Source organism: Temnothorax longispinosus, chromosome 11 (assembly GCF_030848805.1).
Source record: "Temnothorax longispinosus isolate EJ_2023e chromosome 11, Tlon_JGU_v1, whole genome shotgun sequence".
Classification (NCBI taxonomy): Eukaryota; Metazoa; Arthropoda; class Insecta; order Hymenoptera; family Formicidae; genus Temnothorax; species Temnothorax longispinosus.
In genome coordinates this window covers 1636087-1642086 of record NC_092368.1, presented here as the reverse complement: position 1 = coordinate 1642086, position 6000 = coordinate 1636087, and the positions used below count along the sequence as shown (strand labels likewise).

The 6000-nt window shown below is 33.4% G+C and overlaps 1 non-coding gene across 1 annotated transcript; it reads right to left on the bottom strand.

Moving 5' to 3' along the window:
• Positions 1-470: 470 nt before the first annotated feature.
• Positions 471-666, bottom strand: LOC139822606 (U2 spliceosomal RNA). Its single transcript, XR_011734560.1, has one exon. It is a non-coding gene; the product is annotated as a U2 spliceosomal RNA (small nuclear RNA).
• Positions 667-6000: the final 5334 nt, after the last annotated feature.

Below are 6000 nucleotides of genomic sequence, written 5' to 3'. Positions count from 1 at the left end.
ACATTGTAATAATGATTTTTTGCTTACTGGGAATACAATAAAAATAGATTGCATATTTAAAAAAGTATTACATTTTACATATATCTAATTATAATTATCAATGCAATTAGAAATAAATTCTGTACCTTTTTCTACTTAAAGCATGTATATTTATTATAGGTATCCATAATTTTTCACATGGCAGCAAATGTACGGTTCAACGAGAACATCAAAATTTCTACGATAATAAACGTTTTAATGCTACCGCCACCATTTTAAAACTTGCAAAGCGCGTGCCAAATTTAAAAGTAATTCCTTTATCTAATATGTGTTCCAGTAATAATAATAATGATTAGCAAAAAATTATTTATATTTAATTATTTATAACAGTTTTTCATACTGGCACGTGTTAAAATATATGGGTATTGAGTATTTTATTAGGATAATATTGTATTATAATATTTTAGATAATATTTCTTATTTTTGGAATGATTTATTAAGCCAGTCCCGAAATTACTGCAATATCGGGTTGACCTGTGGCAAGGTCGGAGCAAGCCCCATACACTCGCCTTTGGTTCAAAAATCAGATTAATATTCTGAGTCCCCTATGGAGACTGTATCAGATATTAAGCTGATAAGAACAGATACTACACATTTGATCTTAGCTCAATAGAGCCGAGAAGCGATACTAGAATGATATTTTTCACGCCTTATATACAGTTCTGTGTCGAATTCTACTTACGAGAAAGACACGCCGCGTAGTGATAAGCTAAAGAAGCACAGGAAGCATTCGGTTTCGATTGTCCCCCAACAGAGGCTCTAACCTCTCCTTTCTCAAGTTAGAGCACATTAATGGATCTGTTTTCTATTGCTGAACCAATCGCACTAGTTCAGAGTTTATCTTTTCCCTTCCAATGTGGAGTAGAAAAGATAAGACTGAACAAGCGCAGCCAGTACAGCAATAGGAAACAGACCCAATATATCTGGGTCAAGCATCGTTGTGTCGTATGGTTCCGGGGTGGGACCGAAGGCACTAAAGGCTGATCTACAATGTGCTCTTTGCTTTCTATTTTTTGCTCTTAACCTCTTTGCGACTATCTCGTATTTCGCAATTCCGTCGCGTAACGTGATGTTTCTTGTCTCTTCGGAAGTTCGTCAATTTTTATCTTAGGCGACAGAGAACAAAAAACATCGCGTTACGCGACGCAATTGCGAAATACGGGATAGTCGCAAACAGGTTAAGAGCAAAAAACAGGAAGCAAAGAGCACATTGTAGATCAGGCTTAAGTTTCTCTCAACCGAGAGAACAAACTCTAAAAAAAAAAAAAAAAAAAAGTTAGAGCACGTCAAGCACGTGGCTGGAGTGGAGCTACCAGCTTATACATATATTGGTATTGAAACGTTCATATGTCCGTATATAAAAGAGTTTAATTCCAAGGTTAATCTGTTATTAAATAATTTTCACGTATTGTATCACGCTTGCTCCGACCCTGCCGCAGGTCAACCCGATATTGTAGTAATTTTGGGACTGGCTTAATAAATCATTCCAAAAATAAGAAATATTATCTAAAATATTATAATACAATAAAAATTCTAACAACGTACTTAATTTTTATTGAAATTAAATTTCTCCAACACGTCATATATCATCATTACAATACGCCAAAGTACACTATAATAGCTCATTTTTTGCACTTTAACTGCAAATTTCTCAAAATTGTGACGTAATAGAACAATTTAGCAAACAGGATATACGTTACGGCGATCGTAATTTCACAGATGTACCTTAATCGTTAAGTTCACGTTACGTTACTTCGCGTCCCGTCGCATCCCGTTACGTTAAGTTCATCGTAATTTCGGCATTCTGTATTTAATTTAAACAAAAAACTAAATTTAAGGGGATGCTAAAGCTAAGGCCAAACTTCCTCGACGTCGGTAATGTCAACTCTGTCAACTAAAGCAAAGGCCGAACTGATATTGGAGACCTCGCGTGGTGACAACGCGAAACTCCGGTTTCAGTGTTACCAACTTATTTCAGGTTCTATGAAGTGGTGTATGTCCGTACACGTACACACACCACTGAATTGCTCACACGGACGCACGGTAGAGCTCCGGTAACTTAGCCGGTCAACTTCGACTTTATTAATTTTCATATTTTTTTATCGTTTGTTGGTCGTTTGTTGGTGATTGTTGGCCTAATTACAACGTTTGTTGGTTCTTAATTTTTTTTTAAATTTAAAAAGAAAAATTAGCATTAAGTTAGCCGGAAAAATTTTATTTTTAATTTCAAAAAAGCCTAATCGATGCGTAATCGTATGCTGATGATTGTTGGTCTAATTTTAGCGTTTGTTGGTTTATTATTAGTCTTAAAAACGAAAAAAAACGAAAAATTATCTCAAATATTAAAGTAATCGAAGATTGGTTTATTTGCCTACGACTTAAGCTTTATTTCTATCAATTTAAGGCTAACATCTATAAAACTGCCATATGAATACGGACCTTAACATCGGCAGAAAATCGCGAAAAGATCAAGAAACATGGTGTATAAGTTTATAAGTTCTACTTTTAAACATAAAATTGTGCTTAAAATGGATTAATTATGAATTTATCATTTTCTTCCCATGAACTCTTCATTCAAGACGCCTAATTGTCAAAGTACGTATAAAATAAATGTCAAACTTACCATATGTGCTAAAAAAAATGATAGAATAAAGTATATCATACATACCTAAATGTGATCACTTAAAAACATGATACAGTGTTTCATGATATGCGCATTATGTTTGCGTTTAAAGAACTGAAATTTAAATAAGTTGTATTTTTATAAATAAAGATTATTTATGTGATCATTAAGAATATATATTATTTTATAAGAATATAAGCTTCAACCTGATTGAATTTACATAAAATTGAAGAGAATTCTCGTATTCATACGTGAATATACGTTTCCTAGTAGAATTTTCTTGAAAAAAAACTACTTCTCCAATGTATGCTTCTGTTTCTCACTTGTGAAAAGTGTTTTACTGTAAAAATTATAGATTTGTTTGAAGTAACAAAACGTCATTTTTTTTTAAGAACCTTATTATTTCATACAATTTTCATATAGATCCTAATGTTCATGTCTTTTACAATAAATAAGTACTATATGTATCTCAGGTCTATATTCCACTTCTTAGCAAGAACTATTCTTACAAATTATCTGCCAATCTTCGATTATTTTAATATGTGAGATAATTTTTCGTTTTTTTTCGTTTTTAAGACTAATAATAAACCAACAAACGCTAAAATTAAACCAACAATCATCAGCAAACGATTACGCATCGATTAGGCTTTTTTGAAATTAAAAATAAAATTTTTCCGGCTAACTTAATGCTAATTTTTCTTTTTAAATTAAAAAAAAAATTAAGAACCAACAAACGTTGTAATTAGGCCAACAATCACCAACAAACGACCAACAAACGATAAAAAAATATGAAAATTAATAAAGTCGAAGTTGACCGGCTAAGTTACCGGAGCTGCACGGTAGAGAGACATATGCTATAGACGCGGCAACGCCGCGCGGCGTTGCCGCGTCTTGGATTCTTTAGCAATACGGCCTGAAAATGCTTTCTGATGGCCATCTGTAGCAGAAGGCAGTAACGTATCAAAGCTGATAAGCACCCGCTTTTTATAAATTATATATATTCTTATGCACACATGTGCGTATATATATATAATATGTATCTAATTATTATGTGTATGTTTATAATTGTCTGATGACAAATAATAACAGTAGCATAATTGAGAATGTGAATTAGTATACATAGTATGTATTGACGCGGGTACTTATTAGACTTGGCAATTTACTGCATCTCTTGCACCTCTAATAATTTTTTTCTTGTAATGTAAATGAATGATGTAAAACTCTTTCAAAGGATCTATCCATTCTTGATGGGGTAAAATAATAACTTTTATAACAAATGCAATAAATATTAAATTTATAGTATTGATTTATATATAACTAATTTTATTCTGTCTTTATATAGAAAAATATACCTCAGTCTTAGCATCAGAGTAGAGGGTAACGGCAGCTGATGAACAGTATAGATAACAAACTGAATAAAAATCTTAATTATTATAACATAATCTCAGTAAACCAGTTTGTAACTGTTATGTAACTTAGGGAGCACATGGAAAGAACAACTCTTCATTAGTACCTATACTTTACTCCTGTAAAAAATTTTGCGATCTATAAAGCCGTTTCAAAGAACGAACTTTGACAGATATATGTCGTATAGATGCCTCGTTAGACAAGGACAGTATCTCTCGTATTATTCCTTTCTCTCCTATGTATGTAATTTACATGCACCCATTTATTCCTCTTTCTCTCTCTCTCTTTCTCTCTCTCTCTCTCTCTCTCTCTCTCTCTCTCTCTCTCTCCATCCCTGTCCCTCTCTCTCTTAGTACACTGGGTAGCGTACACTTATTAGTATGGTAAAATCAGGATTTTTTAGAAGTGTGGTGTTAGGATTCTAGGGTATATTTGAAGAAAAAAAAACGGTAATGTTATTTAGGACAAGAAACTCTATTTATTATTTCGTTGATAAAATGTTGGGAAATATAAACGAAAAAATACATATATAAATGAAATATATTATATTTTTTTTATTGTTACTGTCGAAAGTAAATAATATTACATAAAACTAGTAATGCAATTCAACATAGATATACATACACACGCACACGCATACGCAATCGCACATACATATGCATACGCACATACATATTATTTTTATTATTTTTTCTGTGGGTCCCAGGCCCCGTCCACGATGACGATATCACGGACATGGGACGTCTCCAGGATCATGCTCCGATTACTTTGTACTAACAATAAAAATAATTCTGCATACTTTTTTTATTTTGTGCCTTTATATCATATGTATTTTTCAAGCATATAATAGCAACCTCGCAAAAAATGTCTTTTTTTATTTCAATTTCTGTTTCAAAAAGAATGTTTTTTTTTATATATATTTGCTTGTCATAGTGATTGAGATACGCGAGAACGCGCATAACGTGCAGTTTACGCCGAAGTGGCTGTTCGCGAGCGATATGTTTCGTCGACGGATGATTAGCTAATTATGGATTGTATACAGAATACTGGATATTTGCGTAAAGTATCGTTGCCTCGCGAATAAAGTCGAAGGACCGTCGAGAAGAGGAAGCTCGCGGTGCTTTCATTTCCCTTCCGAGTGCGCTTCAATCTTTTATCCGTTTTCGCCCTCGTCTTCGTTTCCTTTGCCAGTATGCGACAGCCGTTACTGCACTCCATGAAGGGTATTATTGCATGATTTGTCGAATAATACTTAAGCAAAAGAGATGTCTTTCCTTGTGCTTAGAAATCCAAAAAGATTATTTCGAGAATCATAAAGAAATTGTATTCTGTTACTGTCTAATCGTTTTTATACATTTATAAGTTTACAAGTATACATAGGACTTGAAAAAAAAGGAAAAAGGTATAATCGTCGCGTTTTTTTTTTTCACAGAGACGGGCAAACGTGAAACTGTGTTATTCACGTTGCCCGACTAAATCAAACTCGGATGCTACAAGTATCTAGTGTTTATCCAGCGGGACTTTTAGGATGCCGCGAATGCTGATATCAAGAATAATTATGATTTATCTTACTTAGTGGAGTACGTACATCTTTTCGGAAACGAAGACGATGACGACGATGACGATCAAACGAACGCTTCCGTTCTTGTCCCAAAATTGTTTTCGTTTTCTCTTGTAGCGAACGTTTCGAGGAATTTGCTTACGACGGTTCGTTAGCATATGTCTCGCGGTAATTAACAATTACACGGAGCCGTCATGTTTTCCACAACGCGTAGGGAAAAAATTAAATGGTTTTTAATATGTATTCAGAGAATGTTGATTCATCATATTATTCTTTCAAACTTGCTTTCCTCCTTTTGAAAATTTACACCAAGAGAAACTTTTGTTACATGTTACTTTATATTGATTTTTTTTAACATCTCTATTTCTTA